At 46.0% G+C, this 18,663-nt stretch overlaps 1 protein-coding gene and 1 long non-coding RNA gene across 3 annotated transcripts in view; both read left to right on the top strand.

The window, feature by feature from the left end:
• The window catches only part of CCNY (cyclin Y), a 122,026-nt gene that overhangs the window by 37,257 nt on the left and 66,106 nt on the right, over window positions 1-18,663 (top strand). The window lies entirely within an intron of this gene.
• Window positions 1-18,663, top strand: part of LOC309625745 — a 69,482-nt gene that overhangs the window by 23,071 nt on the left and 27,748 nt on the right. Inside the window, exon 1 of the long non-coding RNA XR_014242727.1 lies at window positions 1-18,663. This exon is cut by the window's left edge and continues 23,071 nt beyond it. This is a non-coding gene — a long non-coding RNA (uncharacterized lncRNA).

Here is an 18,663-nt window from a genome sequence, read left to right as displayed (position 1 = left end):
CAGAGTCAGATCCCTGGACCTTTGCTCCCAACAAAGGGATTGAGCTCATCTGTATTTCACAGTGATTGTGGCAAGAAGATAGTAGTAGAAAACCAGGTGTATAATAGCCATAGGCCTGCTGAGAACTGATGGTGGCTAATAATCTGCTTACTTATAGCTTTGATTATTGTGATTTGAAAATACTCAATCTGAATTATACAAATATGTGAATTAAAAATTGGAGTATTGTAGATAAAATCTACAGCTCTAGTTTATTGCTTGTAATTGCTATAAAATAGTCAGTGTATCCTTATACCCCATTTTATTTAGCTATTCTCCTATTTTTTTTTTCTAACTACTCATTAATACAAATATTGACGCCATGAACATTTTGCACATGTCTCTTCGGGCACATGTTTTCGTGTTTTTACAGCATAGATACCTAGAAGTGGAAGTATTGGGTCATAAAGAAATTTCAGATGTATGTAAACTTCAAATTAACACACTTTTATTACTTATCCTTTTCAACTCTAATTGGCAGGCAGTGATTAACCAAGAACAGGGAGATGGGAATGACTGGCCTCCTCCTCCCCGTCTGCAGGCAATAAAGGGGTCCATTGTAGAGAATTTAAAAACTATGATAAAGCTGACCAAAAGTCAGCCTCCCTTTTTTTTTTCTTGCCTGCTGTTCTAAACAATGTCAGTGATGAGATACTCTTCCTCCTCAAATCTTTTGTGGTCTAGCTTCCATATATTTGCTGCAAAGACTGTTGAGGCTTTTGTTTAACTTTGATAAGCCTTCTCTTTGGGTTCACAGGGAGGCTCCGAAGTGGACCGGGCTCCGTATCTGTGGACGAAGCTGCCCAGGCACATTGGTTGTGAGGGCAAGTTCACGATGACTTGACTCTGGAGCTTGCCATCTCCAGCCCCTGGCGCTACTACTGTGTTAACAGGAGGTTGAGTAAACAGTGATAGCACAGTGGTTGTCTTCCTGTGTGGCCACTGGAGTTTTTGTGTTTAAAAGAACTTGCAGTGTAATATTGTTGCTTGGTACCTGCAAATTTTAGTTCATAGGTGAAATACTTTGTCAGCAGTTTCCCAGAGTGGAATATATACTCCCAGCAGCAAAGTTTGAGAATTCTAGTTGTTCTGCATCCTCACCAGCACCTGATCTTTCTTTTAAAATAAGTGAAATTTCGTTTCACTGTGATATTCCTAATAGTAGATAAAAGTTAAAAAAAACTTTGCAGTACGCATCATCAGAACCATCACATTCAATGTAGCTGTTGGGGTGTGCTCCATAGATGAGAAAAGTGTGGTCTCTCCATCCAACAATGAGATGTTAGGTGCTTTAGTTGAGAGTGACAGTGGCCCTTTGCTGAGCCACTTGAAAGAAGAAGGTTAGCACTGTACTGTCCATTTCAGTGAACATGAAGGCATAATTTAACATAAATAATGTGAGTTCTAAACATCACTTCATATCTATACTAATGTTTCTCATAAGTGTCTTGATCCTTTGTCTGTTTATATATTTGTTCCCAACAGTCTGATTAAAATGAGAAATAGAGGAATAGGAATTGGATGTGCTTTTTGGACCTTTGGATGCGACATTCTATTAGATTTAGATGAAAATTTGTATCGAGATCCTGTAAAAGGACAGCTGGTGACCCGGGGGCACTTAACTTGGTGTTTGTTGGCTGGTTGAGGAGTCATTTGTCACATCCTGCGAGTTCTTTTTTCTTTGTCTTTGTATGACGTCAGGTCTGTGGGGCTGCCCTCTCCTTCCCTCCTCGGTGTTGGTGAGAAGGCAGGGCTGGGGTGGAAAGGGATCCCTTGTAGAGGACGGTGACTCTTTGTCTCGTAGGTCTCTCGGGAGAGCTGTGTGTGCTGATGACGTATGGCCTCCCCCGTCAGTGTACAAGGGGTCGGAGGCACTCCCCTGAGAAAATGTGGGTTTGCAATGACTGGCGAGGCTGTGCTGAGCACCAGGGGAGGGTAGTGATGAAGAGGAGACCCTACCGCTGCGATAACCGGAGCGCCTCAGCTGCAACGAGACTGTCTGCTCAGTGTCCCGCCTGTGGTGGGACGGGGAACGGATTTAATCAGCCTGCTGACCACACGTGCAAAGTAGGACATTGGGTGAGACCTCCGAGGAGCCATGAGTAGATGAGGAAAAAGAAGGAGCTCAAGGAAAGAGAGGAGGGTCATCTTGCTGTACAGCAGAAATTAACACGACGTGGTAAAGCACCTGTACTCCAATAAAATTAAGTGAAAAAGAAATGGGAGGAGGGGAGGGTACACATGTTCTTAAAAGTGATTATATGCACACAGTTTGCTTGTGATTTAAAAACTTACTGTGGGCAGTTTTCTAAGTTCAAAAAATAAGACAAAATTTCAGACAGTGTAATAAATTTAGTAGTTAACATATAGCACGTAGAATTAAACTTGCTGCCAGCATCCACAAGATAATATTTTAAGCCACAGATCGTTGATGGATTCTGAACACAGCTATAGAATTTCATACCGGAGCCCGGCTTTCCTGAAAATAACCGAATTAGGTGCGGCCCTTCCCCTCTGGCCCTGGTCCTGCTGAGGCTGTGCTCCCCGGAGTCGTCTCGAGTGGGCAGACAAATACCAGGCTGGGATCCAGGGGCAACAGTCCCTCTGTGCTTTCCCACCTTCATTTTCATTTAATGTTTCAGAATGTGGCCTGGCAGGTAACTTTGGGGCTATTTTCTACTCCTCTGGAGAGCAATTCCAGAGGAGCTGACTTTCTCTGGCCTGTGATTCTGCAGCTTTTTGTGGTATCACATTTAAATGCTGTGCTCCATAGTAAGCTATATTTATAGTCTCTGTTGTCTGAGGCTGCAGCAGAATAGACTCTGCTAGCAGACATTTCAGAAGGCCTACGTGAGCATCGTACACGTGGCACTTACACGTTCAAAGTGGTGGTGCTGGCAGAATAGTTGTGGCCTTGTATTTGGCGACTTTGTCTCCCAAGTGACAGCTCTCTTGGCTGGTGAGTGTGTGAGAACAGGCCCTTGAGACTTACTATAACACGATGAATGTGTGCGGCTCGGCCATTTGTGCTTCTGGATCGAGCATTAAGGTTTAACAGCCTCACCCTCCTTGCTGAGCGTGGCTGATGAAACATTGGTAAGAATGAGTGTTTTCACATATAAATAGTTGTATCTTCCCACTGAAGGGCTGTCGATTAATTTTCTGTTGCTGCCTTAACAAATCACTGCACTCTTAGTGGTTTAAAACGACACAAGTGTATTTATTATCTGGTAGTTCTCTAGTTCAGAAGTGACATGGGTATCACTAGGCTAACATCGAGGGATTGGCGGTACTTCATGCAGCTTTAGGGGAGAATCCTATTTCCCTGCCTTTTCCAGCTGCATTCCTTGGCTCATGGCCCCCTTCCCTGTCTTCAAAGTCAGCAGCCTAGTGTCTCTTGACTCTGCTTCTCTCATCACATTTCCTCTGCCTCTGTTTTCCACTTCTAAGTGGATTACATTGGGCTCACCCAGATAATCCAGGATAATTTCCCTATTCTAAAGTCAGTGGATTAGCAACCTTGATTCCATCTGCAATTTAAATTCCCATTTGCTATGTCAGGTAACATATTTATAGGTTCTTGGGATTAGGATGTGGACATCTCTGGGGCCATTATTCTGCCTATCACAGGCTCTTTCTGTATTTCCATAGTACCCTGATCTGTGCTTAAGTTATACAGAAGTTGTCCGTTTACATATATTTCACTGCTCTGAATTTCACAGACTCCTCCAGGGCCACCACATGGTCTGTATCATCTTTGAATTCCCAGCATTTCCACTGCATCTGGCGCACATATAGGGTGCTCAGTAAGTGTCTGCCAAGCTAAACAGAACTGTTTCAACACCCCGATCGTAAGAACGAATTTAAGAGCTAGAGAATTGTGACGTTTACAGCAAAGCAATGAGAGCTCAAAACCCCTTTTATCTCTTGACTTCTGTAAAGCCATTGAATGCAAGGCTCAGACAACCTGCGTGTGCAGTAGAATGCATTATTGTAGCCATCTCTCAGGAGGATTCCCATCATCTGATACTGGTCATGAGTGTGAAACCAAATGAACAGAATGAATTACCGCTTGTCTATTTGAAAACTGCTCTCTGCTAAACAGAGTATCGCTTCTTAATAAATCATGGAAAATGGAAAATCTCATACCAAACATTCATTATTGGCTTCCTCCTAAGGATAATACTTTAAAACTGTGAGAACTATCAGATTATGTTTGTATAAATATACCATATAAATCAGCACAATAGCATAATTTGATCTTTCTTTATATTATGGCTGAAGATGAATTCTTGTCAGTTAAGTTTGACCTTGTCTAAATGCCCTTTGCGCTGCCTTTCAGTGTTTAATTAGTAGGAGGCAAACCTAGGATGGAGAAACATCCCCCAAAACTTGCCCAGCATACCTGGTGAGACAGCATAGGGAGTGGGAATGCTGAGAAAACCCACATTCTTTTGCAGGATTGGCACACATTCAGGTGGTTTTAAAATAGAGTTGCACATGTGTTGCATTTGTCTTGGTATTTGCATTTTTTAAATCAAAGCTGGCCCTAACAGAACAACGGGCTTTCTGAAGTTTTTATTAAATGCTGGTTGCTTTGAGGGTGACCTGCATGTTTAGTTTTTATGTGAGCAGGAGGTGGATGGTTGTCACCAGTAGAAAGGCTCCTTCACCTCTGCCTCACTCCACATCCTTTGGAACTTCCTAGCTTTCATGTTTCCGTCTCATTTCTGTTTCCCAGCACATGCCCAGCGCAGCCCTTTTCCTCCCTCCGTGTCCCCAGTCCAGCATAAATATATCTATATACCTGCCAAATATATCTCAGCCCCTCAGGGCCTTTGTAGTTGGCACGGTGGCATAGGGCAGTGGTTTTCAAACTGTTGTTTATTTTTTGAAGTGTTGGGAACTCCTGTATTTTAAAAAAATGCTATCTTACACAGATACTGAAGATACAGCAAATGGGTTAAGATGGAACTGCTCAGGTGAGGCTGTATGGGACCCAGAGCCTGCCCTGCTCAGGGCGGTGACGGGGGCCAAGTGTCCCAGGATCCCTCTGGTAACGCAGAACCCACTTGAAAAATTCCTAGCAGAGTAGAAAGAGCACAGACTCCGCCACTTACTAGATGTGTGCTTCGGGCAAGTCACCCTAGTTTTCAGTTTTGTTACCTTTAAAATGGAAATTATAAGACCTACCCCGCTGGGTGGCTGCAAGGATGAGATGAGATTATGCTTGTCGGGAGCCTGGGATCTGAGAGCTTGCAATAAATGGTAGCCTCAGCTGTTGCTTTTGAGAGTCTCTTCCCGGTCTGCTCCTCCCCCCAACCCTTCCTTCTCCCTTCCTCTTCCTCCCACTCCCCTCCCCTCCCCTCCCCCGCCCTCCTCTTTCCCTCCTAAGCCTGTTCATATGAACCTCAGCCTTCTCTAAATTCCTGTACCATTCATTATATGTTTCCTTAAAATGTTTTCAAAATGACTTTTTCTGTATTTATAAAAGTAATATACGTCTACTGCAGAAAATTAGAAGAAAATAACTATAAGATCTCTTAAGACAGGGGCTCTCTCTTTTTTTTTTAATTTATTTGTTTATTTATTTTTTGGCTGCGTTGGGTTTTCGTTGCTGCTCATGGGCTTTCTCTAGTTGCGGCGAGCAGGGGCTACTCTTTGTTGCGGTGCGCGGGCTTCTCATTGTGGTGGCTTCTCTTGTTGCAGATCACGGGCTCTAGGCACGCAGGCTTCAGTAGTTGTGGCACACGGGCTCAGTAGTTGTGGCTCACGGGCTCTAGAGCACAGGCTCAGTAGTTGTGGCGCAGGGGCTTAGCTGCTCCGCGGCATGTGGGATCTTCCCTGACCAGGGCTTGAACCTGTGTCCCCTGCACTGGCAGGCAGATTCTTAACCACTGTGCCACCAGGGAAGTCCCCAGGGGCTCTCTTTTTTATTGTTATTTTTTCTCTTCCTGATGTGTAAATATAGTAGGAAACACCCACTTAATCATACTTAATCATACTTTCTGGTAGATAAGCTGCCACACAGTTCTCTCAAAGTTAGTCCTTAATTCAGACTCCTAAGACCATAAGTTTTGTAACTGCTCTTGAACTGGAGCTCTCCTGTATTTTACAAAATGCATAGTGTATTTGGTCTAGAAAAATCTGAAAGTTTCCAGTTCAGTAAATTTGTAGATGAAATGCCTTAGTACGTATTTCTTCCTTTAAAACAGCTGAAAACGTGCTTCATTTTTACTGTTTCATTTAACCAAATGGCATTTATGGGAGTGAGGTAGCCTCAAGCTGTCTGGGAGGATGTTTGGCTTGAGGCCCACGACTGATGCGGCCTAGGCATCTCGAGGGCCTGGGAACAGACACACACAGCGCTTGGCTTCCCTGGTCCTTTGGTTCTGTCCTTAAGTCCATCACAGCCTGGGCTGATAGCAGACTTGCTGTGGAAATGCATTTTGAGTTCCAAACCAGTGTTGTGCAAATTGACTTCGAGAACCTTGCAGGCTGACTGTGTTTCTTTCATATTTTGTTTTTTTCTCTTTTCACGTTTCATCAAGCTCTTGCTTTAGTGCTTGCTGTGTACGTTTGATCAGAAGGCAGCTAAAGGCATCCTGAAATCAAGAGTCGTGTTTTGAATATCCCTCCCTAATGTGGTCAGACTAACTCCCTCGCGCGCTGTGGAGAATGTGGACCCCGTGTCTGGCTGCCAACCCTCAGCTGCCCGGGTTCCTTGTCTGTCCACGCGCAGGGCTCCTTCCGTGGCCACTGCCTTCTCTGCTCCCCTCTCCTGGATGCCTCCTGCCCCACCACTGAATCTGGGCACTAGAGTATTGAAGTGGTGGGAAGATGGTGTCGTGACCTTAGGTCCCGGCTGCCTGCGGCGTGGGTCAACGCAGGAAGCGTGCTTTTTAGCTTCAGGGGGGAGCATCTTTCTGCAAAGGAAAACAGGCTGTTGTGTTTGTTTTCCTCAACTGAAACGCGGTTGTATCTCTTCTGTAATAGATCTTTTATTTTTACGTACCGACAGGGGAATGTGTTGCTGGACTCCCCTGAGCAGATCTCAGTAATATGCTCCTTTCCACGCCACAGGGGGATAATTCTCCCGTTACACTGGGAACCCTGAGAGTGCTTTCTCCTATAGATTGGGAACATTTTGCCTGGACACCGGATCAGCCTCCAAACTGGTGTTTGAGGACACGTGCCTCAAACCTTGGAGATAGGGCTTTATTGGAATGGAAGGCCAGGCATATGGTTCTCCTATTTATAGGGGCTCTCAGAAAACACGTGGAGCTGGAGTCTCACCAGCGCCTCTTGGACATGCCCGCATCTCTCTTGCCCGATTCCAGCCCCGTGGATAGCTTTCCTTTCTATTTGGATTCCCTTCCAGCAATATGTATTTGATGTGGGCAGTTTTGTAGAGGAAGCCTGGTGGCCTTTGTGAGACACTAAGAACTCGTCCTTGTAATGCGATGAACAGGCATTTTATTCAGAACCTCCCTGGTACAGTGCTGGGGTTTTGTTCTGGGAGGGGAAGCCGAACAGTTACCTTCTTCTCACCCCTCCCCCTCCTCCTTTGGGAATGAATGTTCAGAGCACTTCAGTGGGTCCCTTTGAATTTGCCAGTTCACAGAGGGAGGAGACACTGCGTCACAGTCTGGAGCCTCCTGGTTGCTGACCTGATTGGATTACTTGAAATAACTTCGTGTGCTTGGTTAAGAGTATGCGTTGTTGAGAAAGCGTATTTTTTGTTCTAAGAACTCTAAGAGTGTTTCCTAACCAACATCTCTCCCAGTCCTCCACCTGAAAGAACTATCAGTAGGTATCTCCAGAGTTATCTGCTGTTTGTTAGATAACTGGGAGCAGGAATATTAATGGTACAGTATGTGCTTAAACAGTGTTTTCAATGGAGAGAATTCAAATCATAAAACAAGGGAGTCTTCCCCACCCCGGGAATCTTTACAGCATTTTGGCCTGGAATGGTTAATGTTGCGAGTTGGGCTGTGGAACTGTTGCTGTGGCAACCTCAGCATGAATTTCCAGACTGTTGGGTTTTTCTTTTTAACAGGAGGCACACTGTGGTAGTGATCTGTTGTTTTAATCAGCGCTCGCTTGCTTGCTTTTGAGGGAAGGAGAAGATGGTGGAGAAGAAAAGAGACTTTTGCGTGTGTACTTTCTGGAACGCAGACTGCTGTGAACTGTGCTCTGAAGGGTACGCAGGGCTGGCAGGGGAGGTGCCGGCTGGCACGCTCCCCAGCGGGCGGGCGGCACTTGTGTTTGAGTGCGTTCCCATTTGGGGGGGGGGGTTCTATCACGAGAGCCACGTGCTTCTTCGCATCCTTGGCCCCCAGCTGCCCTGTGATCGCTCCCTCGCAGGTTTGATGAGAAGAGTGGAATGGGGGGCTGAGGGCGGGCCTCTGCAGAAGAGCATTTGCTCCCGGGAGGAGGCTGCAGTGTGTTGCTCTGGGACCACCTCATTGCTCGGGAGGTGATAACGGAGCCCTGGGGTCTACCAGAGGACCACACAGCACTTTTCCCCTCCAGCTCTGTGACTGCCGAATTAAACGATTGCCTGTCGGTCTTCTCCTTGAACAGCTATAGCAAAAATTTGTTTTGCCAGGAGCAGGCTCAGTTCTAAATTTCCCGAAGTTTTTTGCGGGGTGGGGGGCAGGGAGTGGCTGTTCAAGCAAAGGCATCTTCCTTTCTCACTCGGAAGTATTTTTTCCACTCAAAATAAGTGAAAAAAAAAAAAATGGGTTGAGGGAAATTTATTTTCAGAAGAGAAAAGGAACGAAAAACATCTCCAGCTCCGCTCGAGGATGTTGAAGATGGACTGAGCGAAGGCCTAGGGAAACTGACATTAGAAATTGATGAAAACAAACCAACAAACTGTATTGTTTCATCATTAATGGCTCAACTTGTGTTCTTGCCCCCCTGCTTAATGCTTGTTCTTTTCTGGTTATGGAGAAAAACAAAAATACTCTTTTGCTTTGACCCAGGCACAGAGATGAGAGCAGAAATCAAATTGACCCTACGTCATAGCTCATTACTAGGCAGAGAAGCAAACTATGTTGAGAAGACTGTGTCTCCCTCAAGGACTTGCTAGGCTGTATATTATGACCAGGAATCACCAAGCTTCTGGCCCAAGTCCAGATCGGGAGCCGTGATGCCGTGTGGCCAGCTGCTTTCAGGAGGGTGGGTCCTGCATCTACCACGGTGACCCCGCTCGACTGTGGGTGCCCAGGTCACTGCAGTGGTGGCTTCAGTGCCTTCGTTGCCTTTTCTTGAGCTCCCGTGCTGGGAGAGCCCGCCATGCTGACCCAGGCGTGGGTGCCAGCTGTGGGAGCCACGGCCGCAGCTGCTGTCTGGGCGTCTGAAGTGGGGCAGCCGCGCACGGGGAGGCCAGGCCACACTCTCCAAGAAGTCTGAGTCACTGAAGTAACCGTTGGCAGCTGGAAAGTAATGGCTGTGAACAGAAAACCAGCTGGTCTCCTGCTCTCTAGAGGCTGGGCCAGAGTGGCAAGAGGGAGAGGAACAGAGCCAGGAGCAGAAAAATGTACTGTGATTCTAACGTGAAAAGAGAAATTGTCTTAATTGAAACTGATGTACAGGTGATTCCCAGGAAAGAAAGACACAGTATAGGGAACGCTTTGAAGAACTCACTGTAAAATAAAAATTAATAATAAAATGTATAGATAAGAGGTATTCTGCCCCTATACGATAAAGTTGTCTGTGATTCTTACATGACTTGGATGGTACAGAAACTCAAAGGAAGAAAAAAAATCAACCTTGTCCTATTCCCCTTGAAGGAGGAAACCATAGATGCATGAGAAGCACTGACTTTGCAGAACAGTGTCAAAGCCCAGAATAAGCAGAGGCTTTCACAAACGCTGGGGACAAAACAGTCAAAAAGGGTCTTACGTTTGGAGCACAACCAAGGAAGAGGCAGGCTCCCCAGGTGGAAGATGATATAAAACAAGCAGTTTGGGTCTCTTCGACATTCCCCGCTGCTCTACTTGCATACCAGCCTGACAGAACTGGATGGAGAGTGAGGGCAGAGATAGGGAGTTGTCATGTTCAGGACAGAGCTCTCTCCCTCTTTTTTTTTTTTTTTTTTTGGCCGTCCCGCGTGCCTTGTGGGATCTTAGTTCCCCGACCAGGGATCAAACCCATGCCCCTGAAGTGGAAGCATGGAGTCTTAACCACTGGACCGCTGGGGAAGTCCCTCTCCCTCTTTCTTAAGTGGAGATGTGGAGCCAGTGGAGGCTGAACTTGACCTCTCAAGTTCCCTTCTGCCCTGGAGCCTCTGTTCCAAGCTGCAGATACTGATCTTTCAGCCCAAGGATTTCTACCCTTTTAAACCTGTCCCTTCTGTGTTAGTTTTCTACAGCTGTGTAACAAATCACCACAAATTCAGCAGTGAAAAACAACATGTTTATTAAAACACTTTAATAAGTGTAACAATAAATACATTTATTATAGCAACTTCTGTGGGTCATGAGTCTGGGCGTGGCTTAGCTGTGTCTCTGCAGGATGCAGTGGGGTGGCTGAAGGCTTGACTGAGGGCAGATCTGCTTCCACGCTGACTTACAGCCTAACTTCATCAAATCCAGCGAGAGCGAGAGCGAGCGAGCGAGCGAGCGAGAGAGAGAGAAAATCTGTAGCAAGATAGAAGGCACATCTTTTGCAGTCTGATCACAGAACTGGCATCACCTGTATTCTTTGGATTAGGAGCAAATCACAGATCCCACCCACAGGCGGGAAAGGGGATTATGCAGGGAGTGAGTGCCCTCTTAGAGGCGGGAATCATTGCAGGGGAGGGTCTCAGAGGCTGCCTGCAGCACAGTAGAACTCTGAGGTGCTTCTCTTCGTCTTGAGACTTTGGCAACATGCCTTCAAGCAATTTGAGGTCCGTGGTAAAAGGGCTGCCAGAAAAGATGCCAGTGAAGATGAGATGTGATCTGAACTTTGAAGTGGTAGCTCAAGAACTTCCATATTCCAGGGGCTTCGGGACAAGGGACAGTCTGATTGGCAGGAGGTGTGCAACGAGACCTGCTTTTTGGGGTGGTTTGGGAGGTGGAGCTAACTGACACTGCTCTGGAGGATGCAAAGGCTTTTTTCCAGCCAAGAAGGGAGAGGAACAGGGTTAAGCTGGTCACTCTAGGCAGGGAGAGCCGCAGGAGCAGAGGCGCTGGAACTTGACCAGGCGCAGTTTGTTTTGAGGAGAAAGCTAACAGGTTTGTGAGGCTGGTCTTGAGGGACATGGAAGGTCATGAGTGAGAGTGTGGCTGGAAGGGTAGTTTGGGGCAGGTTGTGTTCCATCAGAGGAAGTGGAGCGTGGTCCTGTGGGCAGATGGGGGCTTTAAACCAGGATAATGAATCAGGACTGCCCGCTTCCAGCTAACTTTGCAGGCCCGCTCCCTCCTGTCATGCCTTCAGATGTGGAGACTCAGTCATTCAGTGGGCCAGGCGAGTGGCATTGCCAGCTCTGAAGAGCTGATGAGGAATAGTTTTTATTTTATATCTGTCAATAAAAACCAGTTTTTGTAAAAAAGACATCTTTTCGTGATATAGTGTTGTCATGTTGGATGTGAAGAAGAAATGGTCGCTTTTCCCCCATAATTCTTTAAGGAACACCTTTACACAGCATTTTAGCACCTGATTTTTAAAAGGAAGAGAAACTGGCACCCGCGGCACTATCGGCATCACTGATGACACTAGTGAACATTGTGTACTGATCAGCGTCGTGTGACGTGGCTGGGAAGCTTATGGTAGTTGGATGTGTGTCTGTGTTGGGCTTTGTGTGGCTGTTACCTCTGTCCCGGCCGCCCACCGTTTACTTTGATGAAGCTGGCATTTGTGTGCTTCTGCAGATGTGATATCAGCTCGGTACATAGCACTAGCACTCTATCTAGTCTTGCCCTTTTCAGGGTTGACTCAGAACACTTATTTCCCAGTGGTGATGAGAATTACCGTGGAGGCCCCGTGGATCTCTTCAAGTCATTTGTTGTCTGTAAGAATGGGGAATCCTTTCCATAGAGAAGAAGTGGAATCTGGGAGGAGTCATAAAAGAAGTCATGGATCTGGAGAAGTACCGTGCCATGTCGTTACCAAGTGCTGTCCAGACTTACTTGAGAAAATGGCAGTGAAGGCACCACAGAGCAACAGTAAGGTTCCCCATTGCCTCCCGGCCTTTTTTATCACGTGAAACTAGGCTGCAGTGATTTACTTGATTGTGATTGTTCTGCTCCAGACATCAGGTGTGTTTGACAGGGGTTGGAGTGGGGCCTCGTTGGAAGGAGGCCCAACACCCCCTGCTTACTTGGCCTCGTTGTTCTGGAGGTCGCTCCCTGTGGCCTCTGGGAACGCAATAAACCCGTTCACACAGGTGGCAGTGGGACCTAACTCCAGCGTGGAGGAGCCTGGGGGAGGAAGAGTCAGCCGGAGCACAGAGGGAAGGGAATTCAAGTTCAGGAACATGTCCTTGTGCCTCTTACATTAGGCAGCGTCATTGATGCGAGGTTTCACAACTCATCAACCTTCAAGTCTCAGGGTTTAATACAACTTGCTTGAACAGAGTTATATGCAGGCTAGGTGACCCTTCTTCATCCTCTCTAGGGTCACTTCAGCAGGAGGAGAGAGATGGAAGAGGTACGTTGGAAGTGAGACGCGTCCCTCCTTACAGTCCACTGGCCTGACCCAGTCACTCGCCCCAGCACGTGGCGGGGGGGCTGGGGAAGTGGGTGGTGCAGGGAGCGCGTGGAGCGCTCGTCCGCCCCCCTGCCCGCCTGGCTTCGACCTCATGGTAGCTTTTCTGGCAGGCAGGTGCATTAGAATCCGTCACCTTTGTGGATCTTGACGAGGGTGTTCTCATCCTGCATGTCCTCCGGGGAGTTTAGGAAGAGCTGGTCCCACAGGCAGCAGAGCGTAGTGGCCCGTGTGGGCTCCAGCACCAGAGTCTGAATTCTTGATCCACCACTGACTGTAACTGTGGGCAAATTATTTACCTTCTTTGTCTCAGTTTATCAGTAAAATGGGGTCACTGATAGGACAGTTGTAAGGATGAAATGGTTATTAACTGACTAAAGTTTATACTATATATAAAATAGACAAACAACAAGTCCTACTATATAGCACAAGGAACTATATTCAATATCTTGTAATAACTTACAATGGAAAAGAATCTGAGGAAGATGTATATATATATATATATATATATATATATATATATATACACACACACACACACACATATAAACTGTATATAACATATGTATGTGTATATATACGTATATAACTGAATCACTTTGCTGTACACCAGAAACTAACACAACATTGTAAATCAACTCTACTTGAATTTAAAAAAAAACGACTAAAGTTTAGAATACTGCCTGTTACCTGGTCAGTACTCATCATCGTCGTCGTCATTGTCAGCCTGAAACAGTGATCCACTTTTCTTCTGTGCCCGCAAGGCTGTTGGCCCTTTGTGTGTGGGTATGTCAAGAACTAACAAATTATCCTTAGGTCTATTTATAGTTTTCTTTTATCTGTGGGGGAAAGAAAAGTTGATGGTCAGTTTCCATTAAAATATTTTAGCATGTTTCTCTTTGTCTTAATGAGAGTTAAACCCCAATTCCTCAGATGCGTTTGTAAACAGTGGACGCTTTGTAGAACTTCTGGTTGTCGCAGTTTTAATTCTTTGGTGTGTGCCTTCTCTCAGGCGTTTGAGGGAATGGATCTGCATCTTTGAATTATGTTAATTTATTTTAACCTGTGCGCTCCGGTAGTAATGAGGGAGGCAGCTATCAGAGCTGCCTTCGCAGTGCTCTGGGGAATGGTAAGAGATCTCTCTCCAGGCTTCGAAGGTCTCAGCATGTCTCTGGGTTGACAGAGCTGCGAGAGCGAAGAGGAAGCTACCAGAGCTCGTTCACCTCTCCGGCAATCTGTTCTCTGTTCTCTGTTCTCATCAGCTGTTTCCAAAAAGCCTTCAGCAAGATGATGTGTGACATTCAGCTGATACCATTTGCAGCCAGTCTAAAAAAACTCTAAACCCGTGGCCTTTTGGAGTGTCTCCTTTGCAAAAGAATCATCCAGTAAAGCTTGAGGCTGAGGTTCTTAAGTGTAAAATGAATTTTGTGCCACAGGCAATCATTTGGCTCCAAATTTGGTGAAGGGCTGAGAGTTGATGTAGCAGAGAGCTCAGTGCTGGCTTGCAGACACTAACGTCTGGGAGCAGGGAAAGAGGGCACTTCCTCCCGTGGCCTGGGCGGAGTGTTGAACGACACCCAGCATGTACCTCATCTGCCTCCATTTGGGACAGAGGAATGGAAGGGTTAGGAAAGCCTCCTGGCTTGATCACCGCATCTTTTCAGGGAAACCTACTGTGGCACGATGCTCTCGCTGCCCGGGAGGGAGAAACCGGACAGACAGGGCAGATACATGTCCACACAGGCATGGGTCAGCCAGCTCCACGGGCCGTGTGCTGCGTAGTGTCACCGCTACATAGCTCTTGTCTGCATTCAGGCGTGGTCTTGGTCCTGCGTAAAAAGGGTGGCAAGTGGGATAAGTGGTAACTGAGAACGCACTGCTGGGACTCAGAGTGGAGAGAGCGCAGGCGTGTGGGACACTGGAGGGTGGAGACGGGCACCGTGGTGGGTCCAGTGTGGCTCTGGAGTCTGACCAGCTGGTGTCACCCCGGCCCACTGCTTCCTCACAGGAGACCAAACCCAGGCAGTTTTTTTCATGCTTCAGATTTCTCCTGGATGGAACGGGGGTACTAATAGTGCTTACGCCATAAAGTGGTTGTGCGTTCACGCATGTCCAGTCCTTTGGATGCTGTCTTGACATACTGCGAGTGTTCAGTTGTGTTATTACTATTATTCAGGAATTCTTGGAGAAAAGTTAATAAAAAGTAGGTTGAGGTTAATTGTGAGGCACCTCTAATGTGATGTGATGCTAAAGAATTTGGACTTTATCCTGTAAGTCTTAAAAAAATTAAGCAAAGAAATGGCATGAAGAAGTGTTTTAGAGATGTTGGAACACTGGCAGAGTGGTCCAGGATGGACCAAAGGTTTCACTGGGAACCTGTTGAAATAATGAATGCAGGTGTGCCTTAGGTGTGCACCCAGGCGGTAGCCATGGGAACATAAAAGAGGAGCTGGAGCTCATTGGACTGTTCCCTTTCTTTGCAGTGTGTATTAGGTGTTAAATTAGAGGTTGAGAGAATGATTGAATAGCTAAGTTGGAGACTGTCCAAAACTAGATCCCCATAGACACACCATTCATTGTAGTAGTTTCATCCTTAGTCATTCATACACATATATACACACACACACACACACACACACACACACACATACGTATATATGAATTATATATATGATGTTTTAGGTTTTTATGCTTTCCCATCATTGTGACTGTATTCACTCTGCTGAAGGTAGAAAGTAGGTTGACTGATTACTAATTCCTAGATAAATTTTCTAATTAAAAGAAGAAAGAATTATGGCTGTCATTTGGTCCTGCAAATGATTTCTTTCTTATTCAGTTTTATTTTTCTCTACAGGAAATGTTTGGTGACTCCTGTTCTTAATTTTATCTTTTTCTTAACTGGGGTCCTATGCCTGTGCTTGCCTGATTTTTCCTGTGCTGTCTTTTATAGCTACAATAGTGGAAGCATTGTCATGTATATAAATTCCAAAAGTTTTCATTTGAACCACTTTGCTCCCTAGAGAAATCTGCATCCTGCTTTATCTTTTGTTTGTATGTGGGAGTGTATCGAGCAATGCCTGAGTGACTCATGTCCTGCTCTGTGGGAAGAAAGTTCTGGTATTGTTTGCTTTGTGTGCAGTGGAGGCCGGCTTGTGGGATCTGGCCCCAGTGGTCCTTCCTAATGGGGAGGGAGCTAGCTTGAGAATCTGGGTCCTCCTGGATATTCTGGGTCTTTCTCACTGGTCGCGTCTTGTTTCTCTAGAAGGTGTGAAGATGTTGTGATGATATTTTTATGCCTCTGACTTGGCACAGGTAGCTTTTTGGTGACTTTACACCTACTCTTCTGGCACATCTTCAATTTGCGGTTTAAAAAAAGATGAAAGTGGCTGGAGAGCGGTTTGAACGAGGTAAAAGCCACACCAGAGATGGGGATTCTGGGGAGTGGAGTGTGGGGTCCAGAGCCACCTATCTGGTCCCTGATAATTGAATCATAAGGAAAATCACTGCCTTACCTCAAAATCTCATTTGAAAATAAAAACAAAGTCTCACCTAAAAAATAGAAACTGAATGCTAAGTGAACTTTAAAAAAAAAAAAAGAAAAGTAGCTCTCAAGCTGCAAAAACAGATGCTTTCTTTTGGCAACTTTGCTTGTCAAACCTAAGCTGAATATGAGTGGAGAATAAGTTCTTAACTATTAATTTGGAGTCTAGATGAAAATGAGTCTGAATTCTCATTTCAAAATCTTATTTGGCTGACTGCGGTGAAAAATGTGTCATTGTTTACTAATTCGGAATCATACCCTGTAGCATTTTAAGCCAAATCTGAGCATGTCATGGTCAAATGTAAATGTGCGTATTTCCATTTATTTCTTAATAGCGCAGCCAGCTGAGTTGATAGGCCTGTCGTCTAAGCTGGGCTGTATTGCCCTTGTGCTGACGCCTGCTCAGCTCTGGCGCTGGATCTTGGGTGCAGGTCCGCGTCCAGAGGACCTGGCTGAGGACACGGATGCAGCCACACAGGTGTCCACCAGGCCCCCTCCGGAGGAGCCCACTCATGTGCTTTTCTCGGGTTGTCTTTCTAAGGCCGAGTGTAAGGAGAGGAGATGTCTTCTTTAGGTTGTCATTCCTGGTTTCGTGGACACTTTTTTACTGTGTCTTCTCTGGAAGCTACTGTGTCCAGACTGAAGGGCAGACAACATGGTGTTTCGTGCTGCTCTCTCTTTAACTCAGTAAATCCCAACTCTTGTCTCCCATTGCTCAGCTTGACGCAGGTTTACGGGACCGGTGCCTTCCAGGCCTATCCAGGTGCCCTTTCCTGTTATTCTAGACCCTTGACTTTGATGACCCAAAACTTGCTTGTGTGCCTTCATTGTCTTGTCTGCAGTCTGTGGCCAAGGACTTTTGAGTCCCTTTGGTACTTACAAGAGTCAGGTTGTTCTTGTCAGGGACTCCAGTTTCATGCCTCTTGGGCTTTTTTTTGGTCCTCCAGAACCGCCCTGCTAGTCTTATCTAGGTGCTGCCGAGCTCTCCTGGCTGGACCCCGTTAGCCTGGAGTCTGAGTGACCCTTTCCTCTAGGTCTGGGCAGCCCCACCCCGTTTTCCTGAGTGCAGTCACTCGTCGTCCTGCAGGATGTCTCCTCCTCCTGCTTTCTCTTCTCTTCTGCTCTCTGTCCTTGCCCACGTGGTAGCCTGCTAGGTTTGAGTGCAGTCTCTCTGCACTCCCTTCAGGTATCTCCCTTCATAACAGCAGCACCAGTACGGTGCTCACTGTAGCCAGACGTGGGTCTCAGTCTTGCGTGCTTTTCGCTGTTTTGCAGATGGGACAACAGAAGTACAGAGAGGGTAGCTCACTGCCCCAGATGGTTGGGCGGCTAAGTCGGCGAAGTGGGATTGGAACTTAGACACCTAGCTCTGGAGCCAGTTCTCTTACCACTGCTGTATACCGCTTGCTGAGTCTTGGTTCCTCTGCTCTCCGGCCCAGTGGTCCCCGGATGGGCTAGCTCGCTCATGTGTGCTCAGCCACCCTTTAATACAGGCAGGTGTGGTGTTTTGAACCCTTACCTAATTGTGTGACTTCGGACAAGCTTTGTAACTTCTCTTATCTGTTTCCTCACCTAACTCAGAGGCATTTGAGAAGATTAACTGTGAGTCAGTAGCAAGGTGCTTGGCACATAATAGATGTTCAGAAAATGGCAGTTAGTATGTTTTTTATGAAAAAGTTGAGAACTGTTATTAACTTGAGAAATATGCTAGTTCATGTTTGCAGTTAGTCAGTTTGGGTTTATGGTGGATGGAGCCAAGAAAAGAGACCTCTCAATTTTCATTCAGTTTGGGACGAAGCAAGGCTTTTTTTGCTTTTCTTTTTTCCACTTAAGAGCTAAAGGGATCGGAGAGAATTTTTCCATTCAAAACAGAATACCTTTACCATCTAGTTAAGCCTGAAGATACTGGTTTATCTTTTGCATATCTTTTTTCCCATTTACTTTATCTCTTAACAAATGTTGACTCATTTAATGTCTAGCTAGAGTAAAGGCCCTTATAAAAATTTTTCTCTAAAAGCACAATAAAATAGTATCTGCTTTCATCTAATTGCAGTCTTTGAAACTGACTTCAAATGTTGTTAGGTGGTGCTAAATCATCAGCAGTTACTGCTTTAATTAATGGGGATGAAAAACCGCTTGATCTGTGAACCTCTGTTTTCAGCCCGCTTTGTATGCTGAACCCCCCACCTGCCTCAGTCTCCTAAAATAAGACTGGCCCTCCTCGGTGCTGCTTCATTGGCGTGATGTTTGTCTTTCATTCAGTTCGGCTTTCTGTAGTCTTTCATTTACTTAATCATTTTCTACCAAAAGAGGCTTTTGGGGGAGGGGGCATGTATACTGAGGGGGCTGGTTACAAGCAGCGGGTTATTTTGGTGCAAACCAAG

This window comes from Balaenoptera borealis (assembly GCF_965194805.1).
Source record: "Balaenoptera borealis genome assembly, chromosome: 3".
Taxonomy (NCBI): Eukaryota; Metazoa; Chordata; class Mammalia; order Artiodactyla; family Balaenopteridae; genus Balaenoptera; species Balaenoptera borealis.
Note: the sequence above shows the minus strand (reverse complement) of the source record. Positions and strands in the feature narration are given on the sequence as shown.